At 45.0% G+C, this 23,640-nt stretch overlaps 1 long non-coding RNA gene across 1 annotated transcript; it reads left to right on the top strand.

Annotated features, from left to right (window-relative positions):
* The first annotated feature begins 6,270 nt into the window (after positions 1-6,270).
* LOC116976612 lies at positions 6,271-23,186 on the top strand. Its single transcript, XR_004413002.1, has 3 exons — positions 6,271-6,570; positions 9,859-10,018; positions 22,768-23,186. It is a non-coding gene; the product is annotated as an uncharacterized LOC116976612 (long non-coding RNA).
* The last annotated feature ends 454 nt before the right edge of the window (positions 23,187-23,640 follow it).

The raw sequence follows: 23,640 nt of genomic DNA, 5'->3' as shown, positions 1-23,640 counted from the left end.
GTGCAGTCGTAGGTGAAGAGGGAGTAGAGGAGGGGGCTCAGCACACAGCCCTGTGGAACGCCGGTGTTCAGGGTGAGGGTTGAAGAGGTGTGCTTGTCTAACCTAACAGACGGGTCTGTTGGTTAGAAAGTCCAGTATCCAGTTGCAGAGGGAGGGGTCGATGCCCAGGTTACCGAGTTTGGTGATCAGTTTAGAGGGTATAATGGTGTTGAATGCTGAGCTGTAATCGATGAACAGCATTCTTACGTAAGTGTCTCTGTTGTCGAGGTGGGAGAGGGCAGAGTAAAGTGCCGTTGAGATGGCATCCTCCGTACTCCTATTCTTGCGGTAGGCAAACTGATAGGGATCCAATGTGGGGGGTAGGCAGCCTTTGAGGTGTGCCAGGACAGCCTCTCGAAGCACTTGGTGATGATGGGAGTAAGTGCAACTGGGCGGAAGTCGTTGAGGCTTGCCGCAGTGGAGTGTTTTGGCACTGGCACGATGGAGGTGGTTTTAAGGCACTTGGGGACAACTGCTTGGGCAAGTGACAGGTTGAAGATGTCAGTCCAGACGTCTGCCAGCTGCGCAGCACAGGCCCTGAGGACGCGCCCGGGGATGCCGTCAGGGCATGTGTGTGTGTGGGGTGTGTGCGGGATGTGTGCGCGTGGGGTGTGCAGGGTGTGTGTGTGTGGGGTGTGTGTATGCAGCCCACACGCAATCTGCAAGATTTTCTGAATGAGATTTGTCATCTTGCTTCATAACAGCCATCCATTTGATACCCGTCAAATGGAAATGCGTGTGTCAGTAAAAGCCATGGGCTGAAGATTCACAAAGAACATCATCCGGTCGTACATTCCATATGTATTCTCCAGAAAGACTCAATGCTGGGTTTACAGAATGAGAATCCCTCACTCGTTGGGGCATCTTGACACAGGCATGGGTCTGCTACCAATTTTCCAACTACTGACAACAAGGACAGACCAAATACAAGATTCTCTTTGCGTGTGGTATTCTGTTAAAATATAGCTTATTTTTACTGCCATCAAATTCAAGTCTAACAATTAACTGCCAAAATGATATTATCATAAAACCATCCATTCTATATTCAAACATGTGCTTGCAAAAGTTGGGAGCTTGTCTGAGGTTTTGTTTCTGTAAATGTTACCCGTGAACACCTGTGAATGGTGATATAGAAACTAATTAAATCAGCTGAAGACCAAAGAAGATTCAAATATCTCAGTATTTTATTGCAAAGTACTGTAATAATAATTCAATAATAATGTAAATAATATTCAAACTTCATTTTGCAACGGGCACAACATAAATACTTAATTGAAACTTTATAAAAATAAAATTATTGGCTTATTGGATTTAAACATAAATAAGAGGTTATTTATATAACCAAGTAAAACTAATTGGCATTGACTGGAAATGGCATCTCAAGGCCTTTCAGTTATCATGGGGGGAATCCAATACAATGCTTCAGAAAACAATGACAAGATTTTCTCAAATGCATGCTTTGATAATTATAGGTGAAGTTAGTAAGTTACATAGAACATTTTGCAGAGTTTGGCTGAAAGTTAATACTTAAATGCAGCAATGCATTTCACAGGTCAATTCTTCTAGTAATAGCTGCATTGTAAAACCAAAGAAAGATTCTACATTTAGTTTACAGACAACATCTGTAAAAATATTATTTTCACACGAATATATAACAACGAGAGCAGTTAGCTATTAACAGATGCACTTTGAAATCCTTGGAGTGCATGCTTTTTTCAGTTTGAGGTACTCCTTTTTAAAATAATAATCACAAAAACCATTTTGAATTAACAAGCCAAATCCTGCATTTTTGAAGTTAAACTACGGAGAAACAATAAGTCTCTGAAGGTTTAAGACCAGCTGGATTCTGCAATAATGAGTGACAACCAGCAGATGGCAGAATTAAAGGCTACAAGAGAGATCGTTTACATATAACTAACAAGAGCACTAAAATGTTCAAGTTCAAGTGAGTTTATTGTCATGTGTCCCTGTATAGGACAATGAAATTCTTGCTTTGCTAAAGCACACAGAAAATAGTAGGCATTTACTACAAAACAGATAAATGTGTCCATATACCATGATATAAATATATACACACATGAATAAATAAACTGGTAAAGTGCAAATAACAGAAAGTGGTTATTAATAATCAGAGTTTTGTCCGAGCCAGGTTTAATAGCCTGATGGCTGTGGGGAAGTAGCTATTCCTGAACCTGGTTGTTGCAGTCTTCAGGCTCCTGTACCTTCTACCTGAAGGTAGCAGGGAGATGAGTGTGTGGCCGGGATGGTGTGGGTCTTTGATGATACTGCCAGCCTTTTTGAGGCAGCGACTGCGATAAATCCCCTCGATGGAAGGAAGGTCAGAGCCGATGATGGACTGGGCAGTGTTTACTACGTTTTGTAGTATTTTCCTCTCCAGGACGCTCAAATTGCCGAACCAAGCCACGATGCAACCGGTCAGTATGCTCTCGACTGTGCACCTGTAGAAGTTAGAGAGTCTTCCTAGACAATCCGACTCTCCGTAATCTTCTCTGTAATCTGCGTAATGTAGAAACATAGAAAATAGGTGCAGGAGTAGGCCATTCGGCCCTTCGAGCCTGCACCGCCATTCAATATGATCATGGCTGATCATCCAACTCAGTATCCTGTACCTGCCTTCTCTCCATACCCCCTGATCCCTTTAGCCACAAGGGCCACATCTAACTCCCTCTTAAATATAGCCAATGAACTGGCCTCAACTACCTTCTGCGGCAGAGAATTCCAGAGATTCACCACTCTCTGTGTGAAAAAAGGTTTTCCTCATCTCGGTCCTAAAAGATTTCCCCCTTATCCTTAAACTGTGACCCCTTGTTCTGGACTTCCCCAACATCGGGAACAATCTTCCTGCATCTAGCCTGTCCAACCCCTTTAGAATTTTGTAAGTTTCTATAAGATCCCCCTCAATCTTCTAAATTCTAGCGAGTACAATCCAAGTCTATCCAGTCTTTCTTCATATGAAAGTCCTGCCATCCCAGGAATCAGTCTGGTGAACCTTCTCTGTACTCCCTCTATGGCAAGAATGTCTTTCCTCAGATTAGGAGACCAAAACTGTACGCAATACTCCAGGTGTGGTCTCACCAAGACCCTGTACAACTGCAGTAGAACCTCCCTGCTCCTATACTCAAATCCTTTTGCTATGAATGCTAACATACCATTCGCCTTGTAAAATGTAAAATGTAAAACCACCAATGCATCAGAATAAAATGTCTTTGTGTCAGACAATCCATAAGTTGTTTTGTTGTACTTCTAAACTTCTTAAGTCATAGGAGTATTAGATCATTCGGTTTACCACATCTCTTCCGCCATTCAATCATGGCTGATCCATTCCCCCTCAAACCCATTCCCCTGCCTTCTCCCCTAAATCTTTGATGTGCTTTCTAATCAAGAACTCTGCAACTATTTAATCAATCAAAAATAATTGCAATAATCTAGCAAAAGATAAAATAATATTTTGACAGATGTTGATTACTGATCTACAGGAGAGAGAAAATAAGTGAATTAAAAGTTGCAGAGCAGGGGACTAAAGAGCTGGCTGGAGAGATGGTGCTGGTTGGGGAGGGGGCGATGGACAGGACTAATGGTGAGGCTACAGGTGCTGAGGGAGGGTGTGTTTTGCAAGTCACCTGATCAATAGACTAATGGGGGCAGTAAGAGAGACAGAAAATGAACAAACTGTGAGAGCGAGGGGGAGGATACACTAGGAACACACAGACAATTTGATCACCCCGCTGTGCCCCTTACTGAGACAGACCTAATGCAGATGCTTGGAATGGTCGTGTTAGTAAAGCATGTGTAGTGTGATGTAGGATTGATTCACAGGTTGAGTGACAGTTACATTCTCTCACTAATAGTTCCAATCTTTCTCCCGCCTACACTCCATTCACAACCATCCCTATTTCAGCCTATTTCATTGACATAAGTATTTCAGCCTTTCCACAATTATTCCTAATTTCTAAACTTTCAACACAAAACTTTCTTCACTAATCCCACCAGATCAATGTCAAAATATACAGGGAAAGTGCAACATGTTCTGATAAAGAGCTTCAATTTTAAAAGCCTACCCTGAAGAGAGCACAACCCAATTCTCTGTAAGTGTTCAAAACTGGGGAACATCTTTCTACTCGTCTCTCTCAATTACAATTAGAATGCATACCTTGGTTTCTTTCCGAATGTGGAAAAAATAATAAAGAACTATTTTACTTTTATAAAATCCATTTTCATTATGATTGGATATTAGTTAACAAGATTCTGCAGAATCTATATTAGCAATGCGATACCTGATGTGAGGAAAGGTTCACAGAACTAGCTTGCTTATCCCCAGAAAACAATTCAACAATTCATAACTGCAGCCACATGGTAATTCTATTTGCAATTATGGATCTTAGTATTTTGGTTAAACAACAAAATATTCATGCAAAAAATGCAGTTTAAAAAATCATCATATACAAAGGAAATGTTAACAGGATTAACATGCAAATTCTTGAAAAGTAATTATTTCAAGGTGGAACTATTTTCACAAGAAATTGGCGCACACATCATCATTTGTAATTCCTTAGAGCCCGACGTGGAATGGAAAAAGATAAGAAAAAACAAAAGTGATAAGGCCGAGATAGATTCGCGATTGTGTAGGTGTCAGAGGTAACGGGGAGAAGGCAGGAGAATGGGGTTAGAAGGAAGAGATAGGTCAGCCATGATGGAATGGCGGAGTAGACGTGATGGGCCGAATTACCTAATTCTACACCCATCACATGACCAAGCTGCTCAAAACGCAGCAGATTTGGATATTTTGGAATGATCACAGTGGAGAAATGAGGTCCAGTTATAAATTGAATCTCACTCAAGTTTTGGACTAATTTAAATTTAAAGCCGGCACACTTGGTTTTCCAAGGCTAAGTGGAGGCAGGAGTTGATAAATCCACCAAGCTTTTCCCAAGTGTCCGAGAGTCAGGAGCAAGGATTCTGTCCCCCTTCCCCCAAAGCACCAGCTCTTGTGCTTCATGCATTTCAGTCTCATTGTAAGCCTTATAACCTTCAAAGGAAATTTAGTGCTAAATAAATTAGGCACAACATGTAATATCTGCAAGTGAAAACCTACACATTACTCACTTTATTGATATACTAATTTTTATGGATAGGAAAAGTTTTGCATACATCAAAACTGCTTTAAATGAGATTTGACCCAATTATAAATGAAGGAATGACCCATTACGAAGGAAGACTTGGTCAGCTTACTGACCCTCTCACTATATTTCCAAACTTCTAGGAATCCATCATCCTGAACTGCCCATCGACTGAACGACAACTCGGGGCTTATTGATTTGCTGGTGAGCACTGGAAAAAAGGTTAGATATAATGCAATGCAAAATATCAGGGAAAGGAAACCGTTTGCACATTTTAGCAACTTGTACTCAAGCATAATTATGTATTTATAGAAGCTACTAATCAACTTTTCCTAAATTAACAGGGAAGTTGTACAAAAATAGCGCCTTCATCTATTTGTACATTCAAGGAAAAAATGCAGTAAATTTCACATTTCAGAGATCCCTGCTGTTTATGAATTATTTAAATACTACACACCACCATTTAGAGTGGTTATGTTTCGCGATTGTCCATTATGCAAACTCTCAAACATTGGCTAAAAATGTTTCCTTTGCATCTTGTTATTTACTTATTTTCTCTTCACGTATTCTGCAAGAACAAATTTTTATACTGTATCTCAAATTGTCTGTTTGCAAATTCCATAAGTGCCATTTCTGTTAGATGAGCTGCTGCAATACAGGGATGCACTCTGGTATTTACTTTGTATGTAGACACACAAAACATTCAGCACACAGAGGCTCCAGAGTAGAAGAGTGAACATTTAATTTATTTTTTAAACAGAAGATACAATGGGCAGAAAGATGGATGGCTGTATGCCCATTGGAGACCAAGTCAATGTTATCCACCAAGTCTATCTACAGATCAGCATGCTCACAAGGCCAGCGTATCATTGAGAGGGTTGGTAACTGGACTGCATTCCTCCTGAGCCTTTTCCTGTGGGTGACCAGCAAATTCTATTGGATGGTATTTGATGTATTTTGTTGGAAGCAGTGATTATCAATGGTCAATGTGTGAGTGGACCAGAGGTTGGATACAGAGGGGCAGGAGCATGGAGAAGTTTGTGGCCAAAGCCTCGGTCCAGAGTACGTGCTTGGACATGGTGAAAGTGACATAGTGGTTATTTTTATGGAGAGGCCGAGCACAATGTCATTACAGCTTCAGTGTCCCTGCCAGCAGCCTTGCTAATTTCCACAATATTGTGTTATCCATGAGAAAGCCATGAACCTTTCCTTTGTGATTCACAGATTAGACTTGTTAGCCAAGAGAAGAGTGGAGGACACAGAGAGAACTGAAGTGAATACACAGATGATAATTTCAAAATCAGGACATTGCTTTAATGTGTGCCTGATACATCAATAAACAGGAAGCAGTGAATATCAATGGTCAGGCAGTAACTGTGGGGAAAATGGATAGGTACGTTATCAGGTCGGAAGCCTTCTTCAGACACGTCACCTATCCATTTTCCAAACGAAAATAAACATTTGCAGTTCCTTTTTATTACAATAGACAATAGAGATCACCAGGGGGCACCAGGGAGATGGCCAGCCCAGCCGGCAGCCCGCTCGCTTTTTCACCTTTTTGTTATTTTTAGCGTCTGTTTAAAGTTTGTTTTAAAGTTCTTCGGTTTGTTTTATGTAGGGGAGGGGGGGAGGGGGATCGGGGGAAACTTTTTCTCAAGTCCTTACCTTCCCGGAGATGTGATCGATTTTTGGATCACATTCTCCGGGCTCTGCGGCCTACCATCGCTGGAGCTGGGAGCCACCTCAGACTGTCTTGAGCCCCACCGCGGGGCGCGGACTTAACATCGGAGCGGATCCCTTGCCTGGGATCGCTCCCACCGCGGCCTGCAGACTTACCACCAAGGGCTCGCAGTCTCGGGAGAGTCTAGTCGGGAGCTCCAACGCCGCAGAAGGGTCATCCAGCCCTGACGCGAGGTTTGATCGCCCGGCGTGGGGGAGCTGACATCCCCCCCGGTGTGGGAGCTGAACGCCTCGACGCGTAGGGCCCGAACACAGCCGGCTACGGGACTCAAGACCGTCCCGTCAACGGGGGCTCGAGGCCCCCGACCGAGGAAGAACTAAGGGAAGGATTTAAACTTTATTTCACATTCCATCACAATGAGGAATGTGTAGGAGTCACTGTGGTGGATGTTCATGTTAAAATGTGTTTTTGAGTGATCTGTTACTTTTTATTGTATGACTGACCTGGCCAGTGAAATTCCTCGTATGTTGCAAAACATACTTGGCGAATATAATCTGATTCTGATTCAATAGGTAGAGGAGTAGGCCATTCCATATATCCATATAACCATATAACAATTACAGCACGGAAACAGGCCATCTCGGCCCTTCTAGTCCGTGCCGAACACCTACTCTCACTTAGTCCCATCTACCTGCACTCAGACCATAACCCTCCATTCCTTTCCCGTCCATATACTTATCCAATTTATTTTTAAATTATAAAATCGAACCTGCCTCCACCACTTCCACTGGAAGCTCATTCCACACAGCTACCACTCTCTGAGTAAAGAAGTTCCCCCTCATGTTACCCCTAAACTTCTGTCCCTTAATTCTCAAATCATTTCCTCTAGTTTGAATCTTCCCTACTCTCAATGGAAAAAGCTTATCCACGTCAACTTGATCTATCCCTCTCATAATTTTAAAGACCTCTATCAAGTCCCCCCTTAACCTTCTGCGCTCCAAAGAATAAAGACATAACTTGTTCAACCTTTCTCTGTAACTTAGGTGCTGAAACCCAGGCAACATTCTAGTAAATCTCCTTTGTACTCTCTCTATTTTGTTGACATCTTTCCTATAATTTGACAAACAAAATTGTACACCATACTCCAGAAATGGCCTCACCAATGCCTTGTACAATTTTAACATTACATCCCAACTTCTATACTCAATGCTCTGATTTATAAAGGCCAGCACACCAACATCTTTCTTTACCACCCTATCTACATGAGATTCCACCTTCAGGGAACTATGCACAGTTATTCCTAGATCCCTCTGTTCAACTGCATTCCTCAATTCGCTACCATTTACCATGTACGTCCTATTTTGATTTGTCCTGCAAGATGTAGCATCTCACACTTATCAGCATAAAACTCCATCTGCCATCTTTCAGCCCACTCTTCCAAATGGCCTAAAACTCTCTGGACATTTAGGACCCCCAAATCCCGTTGTACTTCCCCTTTACCCAACTTGACGCCATTTAGATAGTAATCGGCCTTCCCGTTTTTGCTACCAAAGTGGATAACCTCACATTTATCTGCATTAAACTTAATCTGCCATGCATCTGCCCACTCCCCCAATCTGTCCAAGTCACCCTGCATTCTCATAGCATCCTCCTCACAATTCACACTGTCACCCAGTTTTGTGTCATCTGCAAATTTACTGTTACTTTGAATCCCTTCATCCAAATCATTGATGTATATTGTAAATAGCTGCGGTCCCAGCACCGAGCCTTGCGGTACCCCACTAGTCACTGCCTGCCATTCTGAAAGGGACCCGTTAATCCTTACTCTTTGTTTCCTGTCTGCCAACCAATTTTCTATCCATGTCAGTACTCTATCCACTGTACCATGTGCCCTAATTTTGCCCACTAATCTCCTATGTGGGACCTTTTCAAATGCTTTCTGAAAGTCCAAGTACACTACATCCACTGACTCTCCTTTGTCCATTTTCCTAGTTACATCTTCAAATAATTCCAGAAGATTAGTCAAGCATGATTTCCCCTTCGTAAATCCATGCTGACTCAGACCGATCCTGTTACTGCTATCCAAATGTGCGGTTATCTCATCTTTTATAATTGACTCCAGCATCTTCCCCACCGCCGATGTCAGGGTAACTGGTCTATAATTCCCCGTTTTCTCTCTCCCGCCTTTCTTAAAAAGTGGGATAACATTAGCTACCCTCCAATCCATAGGAACTAATCCTGAGTCTATAGAACATTGGAAAATTATCACCAATGCATCCACGATTTCTAGAGCCACTTCCTTCCTGGGATGCAGACCATCAGGCCCTGGGGATTTATCAGCCTTCAGTCCCATCAGTCTATCCAACACCATTTCCTGCCTAATGTGGATTTCCTTCAGTTCCTCCGTCACCCCAAATCCTCTGGCCACTATTATATTAGGAAGATTGTTTGTGTCCTCCTTAGTGAAGACAGATCCATAGATGCTGCTTGACTTGTGGTGTTCTGTTAGTATTCTGTTTTTGCCCTAAAGCCCATGATTTGGAGTACACCATTTTGATTCGCTTTTCCCCCCATAAACTAGCTGCAGAAACGTGCTGAATAACGTTAGCTGCATTGGTCAGTCCTTCCTGATGACATCTTGTTGCATGTCATCTTCAGTGAGCCTGTGGAATTGCTGACTTCCATTTGGCTAGATGTGTAACAGAATCTTTACCAGCTGATGATAATTGGCATGTCAATAGCAAAGATCTTATAGCTCCGCTATAAGATCTTTGGTCAATAGTGATGTGGTTATCCCTTGAGTGCACTAATTTAACTTCAGTTCATAGATGAAAGGCAAAGAAGCATTGTAATGTTTGGTAATAGTCTGTTTAGGTGTGGTCTCCTATCTGCCTGCTTTCACAAAGCAGGCCGTACTTTCTGAAGAGCTTAAGAGTTACTTCATTTGGGGTTTTAGAAAGAGGATATTTTGTATTGTTGATTTACTCTCTTCATCTTTAGGAAATAGAAGAACAAGAAAGGCGACTGAGAGAGCAAACCAGTTTTGTGAGGGTTTCATCTGAAAGTTGTTCAAGTAAAGAAACCTCTTTCGATTGGAAGAGAATAAATGGAAGCTATGTTGTGCCTTCCCTGACCAATCGAGTGGATGGCAGTCACTCTTGTAAGTAATTTTCAAGAGACATAGAACAGTACATCGCAGGAAATGTAATCAAGCACATTAGTTTTCCACGGTGCATCAATCTTGACGCAGTTGTGTAAATCTTTAATGCTTTAAAGGGGCTTATGAATTTAAACCAAAATAGCTGATACATTTTTAAGCATAAACGACTATGTATCTGGCCTCATTTCAAACTATTGAACAATCTTGCGTTAAAACAAAACTGATGTCAAATTGTTGACTATATATTTGTATTTGTAAGTATTGCAGTGTCTTTCAAATTTCAGCTTGACTTGGTTGCTAACATTTTATCCATGAGTCACAAGGACTTGAATATATAATGTGGTGCAATTGATACTACATAGAAACATAGAAACATAGAAAATAGGTGCAGGAGTAGGCCATTCAGCCCTTCGAGCCTGCACCGCCATTCAATATGATCATGGCTGATCATCCAACTCAGTATCCTGTACCTGCCTTCTCTCCATACCCCCTGATCCCTTTAGCCACAAGGGCCACATCTAACTCCCTCTTAAATATAGCCAATGAACTGGCCTCAACTAGCTCTGTGGCAGAGAATTCCACAGATTCACCACTCTCTGTGTGAAAAATGATTTTCTCATCTCGGTCCTAAAAGACTTCCCCCTTATCCTTAAACTGTGACCCTTTGTTCTAGACTTCCTCAACATCGGGAACAATCTTCCTGCATCTAGCCTGTCCAACCCCTTAAGAATTTTGAAGTTTCTATAGGATCCCCCCTCAATCTTCTAAATTCTAGCGAGTACAAGCCGAGTCTATCCAGTCTTTCTTCATATGAAAGTCCTGACATCCCAGGAATCAGTCTGGTAAACCTTCTCTGTACAAGAATGTCTTTCCTCAGATTAGGAGACCAAAACTGTACACAATACTCCAGGTGTGGTCTCACCAAGACCCTGTACAACTGCAGTAGAACCTCCCTGCTCCTATACTCAAATCCTTTTGCTATGAATGCTAACATACCATTCGCTTTCTTCACTGCCTGCTGCACCTGCATGCCTACTTTCAATGACTGGTGTACCATGACACCCAGGTCTCGTTGCATCTCCTCTTTTCCTAATCGGCCACCGATGGCATACTCCATCTATGGCAAGAATGTCTTTCCGGCATACCAGAACCAAACACAGTCAGTCAATGAGAACAAATATGTACAAATCCACAATCAACAAATCGACCCCCTGGGTAGGCGAAATTTACCCCAGGTTGGGAACCCATGTTTTAGATGATCAGCCATGATCATATTGAATGGTGGTGCTGGCTCGAAGGGCCAAATGCACCTATTTTTCTATGTTTCTAGAATAAATAATCCCTTTGATTAGCACTTCATCCATGGACCCAAGGATTCACCTATTCCATCATGGCCTGTGGAGTTACACCACCAACTCAACAATGTTTCTCCAATAGCAAGTCCACAATCTGTACCACGTTCAGAGAACAAAAGTAGATGCTGCGAGTGAACAGGATGATGGAAGGAGGGTCTCGACCCCAAACGTTGCCTATTTCCTTCGCTCCATAGATGCTGCCTCACCTGCTGAGTTTCTCCAGCATTTTTGTCTACCTATGAATATGAATATGAATATTTATTACATGTCATTTGAACCTCAGCGAGGCTCAAACGAAATTCAGTTTCCACAGCCATACAAACAGACAATTCCTACAAGACACACAGACAATTCAATTTACACAAACATCCATCACAGTGAATCTCCTCCTCACTGTGATGGAAGGCAAAGTCTTTTCTCTCCCCTGCACCATTTTTCTCCCGATGTTGAAGCCCCAGGCGGGAGGTGGTAAGTCCCACGGCCATTTTAGGCCGCGCCGGGCGATGTACGGACCCGCTCCCGGCCCAAAAGTCACAAAGTTGGAGCCCCCGGCAGTCGTTCGAATGTCCCGCGGCCATTAAAGCTGCGCTGGGCGATGTACGGCCCCGCTCCGGGTCGTTCCAACCCCGCGACACGGGCTGGAGAAGTTGCGTTGCGGGAGCTCCAAAAAGCGGTCTCCCACCAGGCTCCCGATGTTCCAGTCCACCGGACCTGCGGCTGCAGCTGGAGCCTCCGTGCACCGGGGTCGGGCCCCAACAGCGAGCCACCACCGCTCCCCACGCTCCGAGGCTCCGCAGGCTCCGCGACTGGAGCCCCCAGGTCATTCCTGTAAAAGAACTTGATCCAACACTCAAAGTCTCTTACCATGTATCTTTATTCATTCACTACATACATTGTGCCCTAGCTGTCCGTGGTCATCACTGGGACTAGAGAGAGAGCTAGAGGCGGGGAAGCTACAATTATACAGGAGACAATGGGGCGTGGTTAGTAGTGGTGAGGTCACTATGTTAAAGGAGCATGCACTGATCTACATCCTTTCTCTTGGAAACAAAGCGACCACGGCTCATACGCTAGAGGCAAACCAGAAACAGTTGGAAAACATAATGAAGCAGACTACTCGCCCACTCCGTACCGGACAGGCGGCTTGACCAAACGCCCGGAGCGGGTGCGCAACCCGCCTTCCCCTTCCACCGCAGGAGCAACCGGAACGGGTGCAGGGACAGAGATGGGGGAACCGGGAGATGAAAGCCCAGGTGGAGGAGGAGGGCAAGGCGACGGAACGGGATCCACAGCAGGTGAAGGAGGAGAAGGGGGACCGTGCGGGCTGGGCACCATGAGCTGAGAGGGAAGGGTCCGTGGCATGCGAGGAGTGACAGGGGCAGGAGCAGCCGCAGGCGGCGGAGAACGTACTGGCGGCGGGGGCTGGGCAGGCGGCGGGGAATGAACAGGCGGCGAAAACGGGTCCGCGGGAGGCGGAGAAGGCTCGTTGACAAGCAGCAGGTGCTGGCGTGTCCGACGGTACACGGTGCCCTCGTAATTAACCAGGTAGGACCGTGGAGAGTCGGCATTGCCAACGACAACGGCCAGCCGGTGATGACCGGAGGTGGACATCATCCGAACAACCTGGCCCGGGAACAGACGGGGAAGTAATCGGGAAGACTTATCAAAGGAGCGCTTTTGGATGACCTGTTTCTCGATGATGCGATCCTTGACAGCGGCAGGGCTTAGGACAGCGGGTGTTAGAGATTGCTGAGAAACCGGGAGAGGGGGTCTAGTGGTGTGGGACATGAGGCGCTGGGCAGGCGAACCAAGTGCGGGGTCCCGGGAAATGTTGCGGAGGTTGAGGAGGGCAAGATGGAAGTCCGAATGGGACAGACGGCAATGTTCCAGCAGTTCCTTGGCACTGCGGACAGCGCGCTCCGCAAGGCCGTTGCTCTGCGGGTACTCGGGGCTGCTGGTGATGTGGCGAAAGTTCCATAGGGCGGCGAAAGCGGCGAACTCAGCGCTGGAAAACTGCCCGCCATTGTCGGATTGGAGAGTCACCGGGGAGCCAAAGGTAGAAAAGTGGCGGCGAAGCTTCCCGATGACGGCAACAGACGTGAGGGAGGGCAGCTGGTCCACCTCGAACCAGCTAGAGTAGGAGTCCACCAGGACCAGGAAGTGTTTGCCACGCCATTCGAAAATGTCAGTGGCGACAGCCATCCACGGCAGCTCTGGAGCCGGCTGCTGCATGAGAGGTTGGCGTTGTTGATGAGGCAGTAGGCTGTTGCAGGCAGCACAGGCGGAGACCCTGTCACGAATCTCCGGAATCATGCCAGGCCAGAAAAACTGAGCCTGGGCCCGGGACAAAGTGGCCTCCACCCCGGGGTGACCGCTGTGTGCGGTTTGGTAGTAGTGGTCACGCAGAGCGTCCGGCACCACGACCTTGTGGCCCTTCACCACCACTCCGCTGTGCAGCACCAATTCGTCCCGAACCAGGAAGTAGGGCACGGCACCGGCCGGTAGAGAAGAGCGTCGGTCAGGCCAGCCACGGCGGATGACGCCCGCAAGCTGTTGTAGTGCGGGATCAGCGGCAGTGTGTTCGACCAGGGACTGCATCTGCCAAGAGGGAACAATGTTAACGTTCAGTACCATCAGGTCAGACGATTCGTATGGATGACGGGCAACGGAAGGGAGCGGCGCACGGGACAATGTGTCGGCCACGAACATTTCCTTGCCCTTGCGGTACACAATGTTGAATGTATCGTTGGAGCTGCAGCATCATTCGCTGCAACCGCGAGGAGGCCGCATGGATAGGCTTGTTCAAAATAGAAACCAGCGGCTGGTGGTCCGTTTCAATGGTGAAAGTGTTGCCCAAAATGTAGTCTTTGAATTTGGAGCATGCGAAAACCACTGCAAGGAGCTCCTTCTCGATCTGAGCGTAGCGCTGCTCAGCAGGGGTCATGGTGCGAGAGGCATAGGAAACAGGCAGCTGCCGATTGTCCTGGAGCTGCAGGCAGGCAGCACCGAGTCCGAACCGAGAAGCATCGCAGGTGAGGACGATTGGTCTGTTCAGGTCAAAATACGTTAAAGTCGGGGTGCGAGCGAGCCTGGACTTCAGGGCTACGAATGCCGACTGGTGATGCGGTAGCCAGACCCAGGCATTGTCCTTTTTGATTAGCTCCCTCAGAGGGGCACTCAGTTCGCTGAGTTCGGATATGAACTTACCCAGGTAGTTGACCATGCCCAGAAATCGCTGCAGGCCGGGCACGTCGGTGGGAGCAGGCATTTCGGTGACCGCAGCAGTTTTCTGGGGGTCTGGCTTTAGTCCACTGGCCGTGAAAACGTGGCCCACGTACGTGACCTCCTGAACGCGGAACCGACACTTCTTCGGGTTGAGCTTGAGATTAATCTCACGGGCCCGGTCCAGGACTTGGCGTAGGTGCAGGTCGTGCTCAGCGACGTCCTTCCCGTATACCAGAATGTCATCGACAATAATAGCACATGGCAACCCGGCAAACAGCTGTTCCATGGTCCGCTGGAAAACCTCACTCGCTGAGTTGATCCCGAAGGGCATGCGAAGAAAACGAAACCTGCCGAAAGGTGTGCTGAAGGTGGTTAAATAAGACGAATGTTCATCCAGAGGTATCTGCCAAAAGGAGCTCTTGGCATCTAAGACCGAGAAGACAGTAGCAGGACCAACCTGTGCAGCGACGTCCTCCACCGTCCGCATGGGGTAGTGTGGGCGCTGGATAGCAAGGTTCAGGTCCTTCGGGTTGATGCAGATCCTGATCTCGCTCGCATCTTTCTTGGCAGCAACGACCATGGTGGAGACCCACAGGGTGGGTGCGCTCACCTCTCTGAGAATGCCAGTGGAAACCATATCACGAAGTGTGGACTCCACGCGGCCCTTCATGGCAAAAGACACCCGGTGGGCCGGTCTAACGACCGGGTCGACCCCCGGGTCAACAACGATTTTATAGGCACAGGGCAGCTTGCCCAGAATGTCATCGAAACGGTCAGGATACTCTATCAGGGGGTTCATGGGGGCCTGCACCAGGTGGACATCGCGGTGAAAAGAGACCAAGCCCAAGTCCTGGCATGCACGGGCGCCCAGCAGGGTGACGTTATCAGAGTCCAGCAGGAAAAAAGTGAGGGGCCGAGAGGTCTTGAGAACAGTGCAGATAACAGTGGCCTTCCCCACTGCGACCAGAACACCTCCCCCATAGGCATGTAGGCGGGAGCTATCGGGAAGCACTCTCTCACCCAAACTTATCTTTTTGAAGAGGCGAACAGACATAATGTTTGCAAAAGCACCAGTATCGACCTTGGCCGAGAAGGAGTGTCCATTAACAATAACATGTATTGAGGGATCCGTTATCGGGCCAGGTGCACCCAGGAGCGAAAACACAGTCGGATCACCATGGGAGGAAATCGTATCTGAATCAGGGAGTTCTGGTTGGTACTGGGAACCAGGCGCGCTATCAGTGTCCGCAAGAATGTTTAGACTCCTTCTAGGAGCGGGGATCGGTTTCCCACGAGAACGGCAGGCTGACGAAAAATGGTTAAGTTTCCCGCAAGAGTTGCAAGTCTTACCCAGCGCCGGGCAAACGTTGTTCTGGTGCGAGGAGAAATTACAATTCGGGCAACGACGAGGGGTGACCTTAGCGGGAGAAGCGGGCGAGAACGGGTGAGGCGGGCTATTGATCCGCCGGCGGCCCACGGTACCGGTGAAGTTGATGTCCTGGGACTGTGGGTGGGAAACGGAGCCGACAGCAGAGGCCATACGAGCAGAATGCATGGCATCCTTTAGCGAGAGGTCGGGTTTCATTAGTAAATCTTCGCGCAGCTTTGAGTTTAGGAGACCGTATACCAGGACGTCCCTGATCAATTCGTCAGTTATAATAGCTTCGAGGCGGCACCTCCGAGCCAAATGACGCAAAGAACCAATGTAAGCGTCAATGTGCTCACCGGGAACCTGACGTCTTGAGAAAAACTTAAAGCGCTCAATTATGTTATTTGTGGGAATGTCACATAGGGCATTAAATTTGGCCATGAGACATACCGGGTCATTGCGGTCTTCCGGAGGGTCGAAGTCGAACGCTGCATAATGTTCCATAGCCTCCGGACCAGCCAGGTTGAGGAGCATGTGAGCCTGTACCGCAGGAGATACACCAGGATGAGCAATAGCGATGTAATGTTCATAGTTGCGCTGGAAGACAGTCCAGCGGTGCACGATGTCCGCGTCAAAAATGAGCTTGTCAGGACGACGGAACGAGCTAGCCATATTAAATGTAAAGGTGGGGAAACAACTGGGAGAAACAACTAATAAAATAAAACCGATAAACAGGAGACGCAAGTCTACCGCGCTGACACCATGTAAAAGAACTTGATCCAACACACAAAGTCTCTTACCAAGTATCTTTATTCATTCACTACATACATTGTGCCCTAGCTGTCCGTGGTCATCACTGGGACTAGAGAGAGAGCTAGAGGCGGGGAAGCTACAATTATACAGGAGACAATGGGGCGTGGTTAGTAGTGGTGAGGTCACTATGTTAAAGGAGCATGCACTGATCTACAATTCCGGTTGGAGGCTGCTCCACGGTGCATGGCCCCAAAGACAACGGAGACCCGACAGGAAAAAGGGCTGATCTCCCGTGCAGGGAAGAGATTGTTTTAAGTTCCGCCCCCCGCATAAACACAGTTAAAAACAGTATTAAAAAAACACGAACAACTACATTTAACTATACAAATTTTTTTTAAAAAGACAGACAGGCTGAAGGGGGCGCTGCAACAGTGAGTCGCGCTGCTGCACTACAAATACTATGATGATGGAAGCAGTCTTTGCACAAGTCTGGGGCCTCAGTTTTGCTGCGTAACAGGGAACTTGCACGACTGGCAAAAGGCCTCTGAACTTTGCTCATTTGATGCACTTCTTCCTCCAATGTCAAGAAATTTGCACGGTCATTTGTTAGTAGGTGACATACCATTTGCAGGTAGTTCAGGAATAGTTGAGATCTTTTTTTTTTTTTAATATATTTTTTTATTAAAGGTAATCAATTACAATGCTTCAAACAACTTTATATCAAATTAATTCAATTTGCATTAAGTAAAACACTAGTAATACTTATCTACTATTTTTTTTAGAAATAATGATAGAAAAAGAATAGAACAGTTATAAATCATTAAGAGAGTGATTAAATAATAATTTGATTATATATAAGAAAGAAAAGAGAAACGAAAAAAAAAAAAAAAAAAAAAAAAAAAAAAAAAAAAATGAAAAACCACAATATGTATTGTTAATAACACTACTACAAGTGATAGTATCAATAAAGACATATATGTTAATTCCAATATAAAAATGAATTATTCTCACCAAATCCCGCAGGGTGCACGCCGAGCTGTGTTGCCAAGAACAGCTACTTCTCTAAATACTGTATATATGGAGACCATATCTGTTCAAAAGAATTATACTTGTCCAATAGGACAAATCTAATTCTTTCCAGATGTAACGTCTCCATCATCTCTGCTGCCCACATTTTGGTTGTGGGGGATAATGTTCCCTTCCAAAATTTCAATATGATTTTTTTCCCAATTATCAAACAGTAATCAAAGAAATTTCTTTGATTTACTGTAAGTGATAGATGTAAATCCGGAATTCCAAATATTATTAGCTTTGGGTTAGGGTCCAATTTAACTTTGATGACTTCAGAAATAACTTTAAAAATTTCTGTCCAGTAATAATTCAATTTAGGACATGTAACGAAACTATGTATTAAATTTGCCTCTGCTTTCTTGCACTTATCACAAATAGCGGAGAGATTCGGAAAAATACTATTTAATTTAGTTTTCGAATAATGTAACCTATATAATACTTTAAATTGTATCAATATATGTCTGGCGTTTAATGAACACCGGTGTATTCGTTGTAGACTTTCTTCCCAGTTTTCTTTTGTTATAGCCAATCCCATTTCATTTTCCCATGCTTGAGGCTGCTCCACGGTGCATGGCCCCAAAGACAACGGAGACCCGACAGGAAAAAGGGCTGATCTCCCGTGCAGGGAAGAGATTGTTTTAAGTTCCGCCCCCCGCATAAACACAGTTAAAAACAGTATTAAAAAAACACAAACAACTACATTTAACTATACATTTAACTATACAAATTTTTTTAAAAAAGACAGACAGGCTGAAGGGGGCGCTGCAACAGTGAGTCGCGCTGCTGCACTACAAATACTATGATGATGGAAGCAGTCTTTGCACAAGTCTGGGGCCTCAGTTTTGCTGCGTAACAGGGAACTTGCACGACTGGCAAAAGGCCTCTGAACTTTGCTCATTTGATGCACTTCTTCCTCCAATGTCAAGAAATTTGCACGGTCATTTGTTAGTAGGTGACATACCATTTGCAGGTAGTTCAGGAATAGTTGAGATCTTAAGGCACATTCGATATTTATTGTTGAATTACCTGCTAATTACCCACTGAGTAAATAATCCTGCCCATTGTCCCCACAGAAAGCTCAATTCTAGTCTTCATTTTGGCATTGATAACAACCAAAGATCATAGAGGGTTGGGGCCCGCTCTATGATCTTTGATAACAACGGTGTCGTTTCTAAAATGCCTCCAATGGCAAATTCTCCAGTGGCACCGCACAGAATCAGACAACACTTAGAGGCTCAGGGGACAAGAGGGCATGTCAAAGATCTATGTTTTAACCAGCATCTTTATGTTGTAATACCATTGAGATTTTACAACCTGCATTCATTTCATATTCTTCAAGTAAAACTTAGAAACTTAAAAACGGCAGAAAATGTCACCTTCCAAAAACACATAAAAACAGATTTAGTGGGATAAGATTCTAACAATTTGAGTTGCAGATTTAAAAAAAGTAATGTTGACAATAAACTCATAAAATCAACTCGTGTCCAAATCCACACTCAATTCAAATCGTTGATGCATTTAAACACCACAAAACAATTAATAACAAACTCATATTGTGAACAGGTAAGGTTAGATTGAGCAATTAACGTCCTAGAGAACTCAAAATAGAGTTAGCACATTATTTGTTTTATATAACCCATGATATCATGGGTTTAGTGTCTCTTCCCCCCCCCCCATCCCCCTAACGATAATTGTTAGTAAAAATCAGCAATTAATTATGTACATTTTTCCTGATAAAATTTTAACTCACATTTAAATAGTACAACAAAATGAGCTGCCACCAGGCAGCAGTAGAGTTGCTGCCCTACAGCACCAGAGACCCGGGTTCCATCCTGACTACGGGTGCTGTCTGTACAGAGTTTATACGTTCTCTCCGTGACCACGTGGGTTTTCTCTGGGGGCTCCAGTTTCCTGCCACACTACAAAGACGTAAGGTTTATATGTTAATTGTCCCTAGTGCTCGTGTACAGGGTGATCCCTGGGCGGCATGGGCTCGATGGGATGAAAGGCCTGTTTCCACACCGCACCTCAAACTAAAACTGAGGAAATGTACAACAAACTGTCCCAGCCTGTGCAGGGAAGGATATCACTGCTGGGCAATGGTGTAAAGGGGAGTGTGGAGGACAGTGAGAGCCAATACACCAGACATTTATCCCCTGGAACTCAACGGAATGGGAGCTGATCTGCCTGAAATATGACATTGAGGTTTGACGGGTAGATGCAGGCATGATCTTTCCCAGCCATGGAAACAAGAATTACAACAAAACATTGATACTTATGAGAGGCAGACAGTAGGATGGAAAAATCACATTCTAGTTAAATCGCTTGAAGCTGAGTGGGAGAAAGTTTATAGGAGATGGATGGGGCAAGTTCTTTTATACACAGAGTGAGGTGAGTGGCTGTAATGCACTGCAGGGGGTGGTGGTGCAGGCAGGCAAAATAGTGGCATTCAAGAAGCTTTTATTTAGGCACATGGATATGCAGGGAATGGAAGGATATGGCTCATGTGCAGGGAGATAAAGAATAGGAATAGATAAAGTTGGGCACATACATCATGGGCTGAAGGGCCTGTTCTTGTGCTGTACTGTGTTCTTTCACCATAGAAAGTGTAACATGCGCACTCATATTTAGTCCATTCTATCTGTACTGGGTGTAAGCACAGTCAACCTATTCCCGACACAATAAATCTTTAGGTGAGGGCTTTCAAGTACACACCTGTACTGTTGAGATGTGATGAGCATTTCTACTTCCAATAGGGCAGGGAATGCCAGCCATTCACCACCATCTGGGTACCACACATTAAATCAATGCAGCATGTTTTGTCAACCTCAATCTATCTCCTTTAGTTATCTACTTTGTAAATCTGTTCACATCCTACCCTGCACTGAAGAAATAAAACCTAGTGCATCAATTCCTTCCTCAGTTACAGTATTTAACTTCTGGCAATGTGCTAAAATCTCCTCTACATCATCTTGCACCATTACATCTTCCTGTCTGGTGCCATCATGTGGATGAAGGTACGTATGTGGACCAGGTGGGAGACTGAAGATCTCTGTCAATTGGACAGGAGTCTGGTGAAGGATGATTGTGCACTGACAAAGGAAATGCTAAAGAGATTTGGGCTGCTGGACACAACATGCTGAGCCTGACTTACACAATACAAAGTAATCATCAGGGTTTGTGCTGTTCACATCAGCATATGATGCACCTGGAAAGACTGCTTGGGTCCTTGATTGGAGTCAAGGGTGGAGGTAAAGCGACAAGTGTAGCATTTCTTGTGGTTGCAAGGGAAAGTACCCGGAGAGGGTGTGGTTCAGGTGGGAAGGGACAAATTGACCAGGGAGTTATGGAGGGAGTGGTCTCTGTGGAAAGCAGACAGGGGAGGAGATAGGAAGATGTGGCAAGTGATGGGATCACGTTGGAGGTGGCGAAAATGATGGAGGATTATTTGTTGTATGTGACGGCTGGTAGGGTGGAAGGTGAGGAGTAGGGGGACTCTGCCCTTGTTATGAGTGGGGGGAAGGGGAGTGAGAGTAGAGTCATGGGGTATAGAAGAGACCTATAGATATATTCCTAGATAACATCCTAGTTTAGTTTACTTAACCATACATAACTATACATGATTACAATCACGCTGTTCACAGTGTAGAGATACAGAATACAGGGGATATCATTTTGTGCAAGATAAAGTCTGATAAAGTCCAATAGTTCAAAGGTCTCCAATGAGGTAGATGTGAGGTCAGGGCTGTAGATTAGTGGCTCATGTTATGAGTCATGTATGTGTAGTTACGCCCACTAGCTTTTCTGTTGCATTCCTTTAGTATAAGTAGAACACGTAAGAGAGAAGTTGTGTTTGCGGTGTAGTTAATAAAGCCTATGAATCCTTATCATGGTGTGAGGTTACTGTTGTTATAAGGACATTAATCAACATGGTGTCAGAGTGTAAGGACTCACTCCTCAATTGATTCTATTGTTTTTATCTTAGTTTGTTGTTTTGTTGTTTTTATGGATATGGCCTCTGCTCTCAGGACGCCAGAGATTTTGGTGTTCGATGCAGATCTTGCAGAGCGATGGCGTGTATTTGATGAGGATTTCTCAATCTACATTGATGCTACATATCCTGCTGCTGAACCTGCTCTTTGTGCATCAATTCTCCTGAATTTGGCAGGCACTGAGGCTGCTCGATGTGCCGATAGATTTCACTATGCACCGGCTAATGTTGACGCTAATGGTCTGGCCGTGATCCTGAATGTCTCCTACGTAAATTCCGGCAGTTATGTGAGTTACAAATTAGTGTGAGCATTGAACGCCATAAAAAATTTTTAATGTGTCAAAAACAAGGAGAACCTGTTGAGCTATATGTTAATGCATTGAAGCATGTTGCTAGTCGATGCGATTTCAGAGAAATTCCAGATAGTCTTGTATGAGATCGCTTAATACATGGCATATTGAATGATAAATTAGGCGATGAATTATTGCAGGGGGTTGACCTGACCTTAGCGGCTGTTGAAAACCGCTGTTGCATAGCTGAACTAACTAATGCTCACAGTCATGCTTGGACACTTTGCTGCTCGTGAAGTTAATGCGGCCAGCTAGTCTCATCAAACTCCTGCTCGCTCATCACAGGGGCCAGCTGATAACTCATGGTGGATTGCTAATTCATTTAACTGAGGGGGTTCACATATTGCAGTTGGCGAACGGTGCCATGCTTATGGAAAACTCTGTTGATTCTGCAATATAAGAAACCATTTCGTCAAATGCTGTTGTTCACGCAGTAACAGATTTCAAATGAAACAGTCTGTCAACTCGCTAAGCCATGATGAATGTTCAAACTCCGAGTTCGCACACTTGGTTCCATGGATGTACAAACAAATGGTGATAGCATAGAGATTGAAGTAAATGCTTTGTTTGGCTCAGTGCACAAGCTAGATCCCAAGGTCACATTATTCATCAATGGCAAAACCCTTTTTCTCAAGGTCGACTGGGGCACGTTGTAATGCAATATCTTTGGCTGTCTTCCAAAAGCTGAAAAACACAGAAACGTTAACTCATCCAACTGCATCACTTGTCTCGTTTAATGGTTCTCGTCTACACCCTATCGGCCAAGTAAAGTTACGTTGCCGTCTCAACTCATGTGACCACATCCTGGATTTTTACGTGGTACGCGAGAAGGTACCATCCATACTGGGTGCCGATGCATGCCATGACATGGGTTTGATTTCTTTCAGCCCTTCTGTCTGTCCACTGACTATAGGCTGTGATTTTACACATCACATTTTAACACAATACAAGGATTTAATTAACGAAAAGCTTGGCAGGTTGCCTGTGAGATACACAATTACTATTGACCCTGAGGCAATCCCAGTTGTTCGTCTGGCTCACAAGAGTCCCCACGCTATGTGGGATCGTGTCCAAAGTGAACTTAACAGAATGGTGGCTCTCGGAGTGATTACTCCTGTAACTGAACCCCCAGACTGGGTCTCCACAATGGTTGTTGCTACTAAGAAGAATAAAGATGAGATACAGATTTGTATCAACCCCAAGGACTTAAATACAGCAATTAAACAACCGGCCTGCAAACACGACCAGCACGACCAGCACGTGTACGTTAAAAACCATGAGAAAAAGCAGGCGACTTTACCGCCGAGGGAGACTGGACCAACATCCCTGGAGACGAAGCGGGAGACTGTGGCACAGGCGAAGATGGAATAGGCATGGATTGTTGTACTGGCAAGAGCATGCGAGTGCCACTAGATACAGATTGAAATGAACTTGTACGATCCGGCGAGTACGGAGGAGGAACCGGTTCATTCACAGGCAGACGATGGTATCTGCTGCGTCTGTAGGTG

The sequence above is a fragment of the Amblyraja radiata genome, chromosome 9 (assembly GCF_010909765.2).
Source record: "Amblyraja radiata isolate CabotCenter1 chromosome 9, sAmbRad1.1.pri, whole genome shotgun sequence".
NCBI classification, from domain to species: Eukaryota; Metazoa; Chordata; class Chondrichthyes; order Rajiformes; family Rajidae; genus Amblyraja; species Amblyraja radiata.
This window is presented reverse-complemented; position numbering and strand designations above follow the sequence as displayed.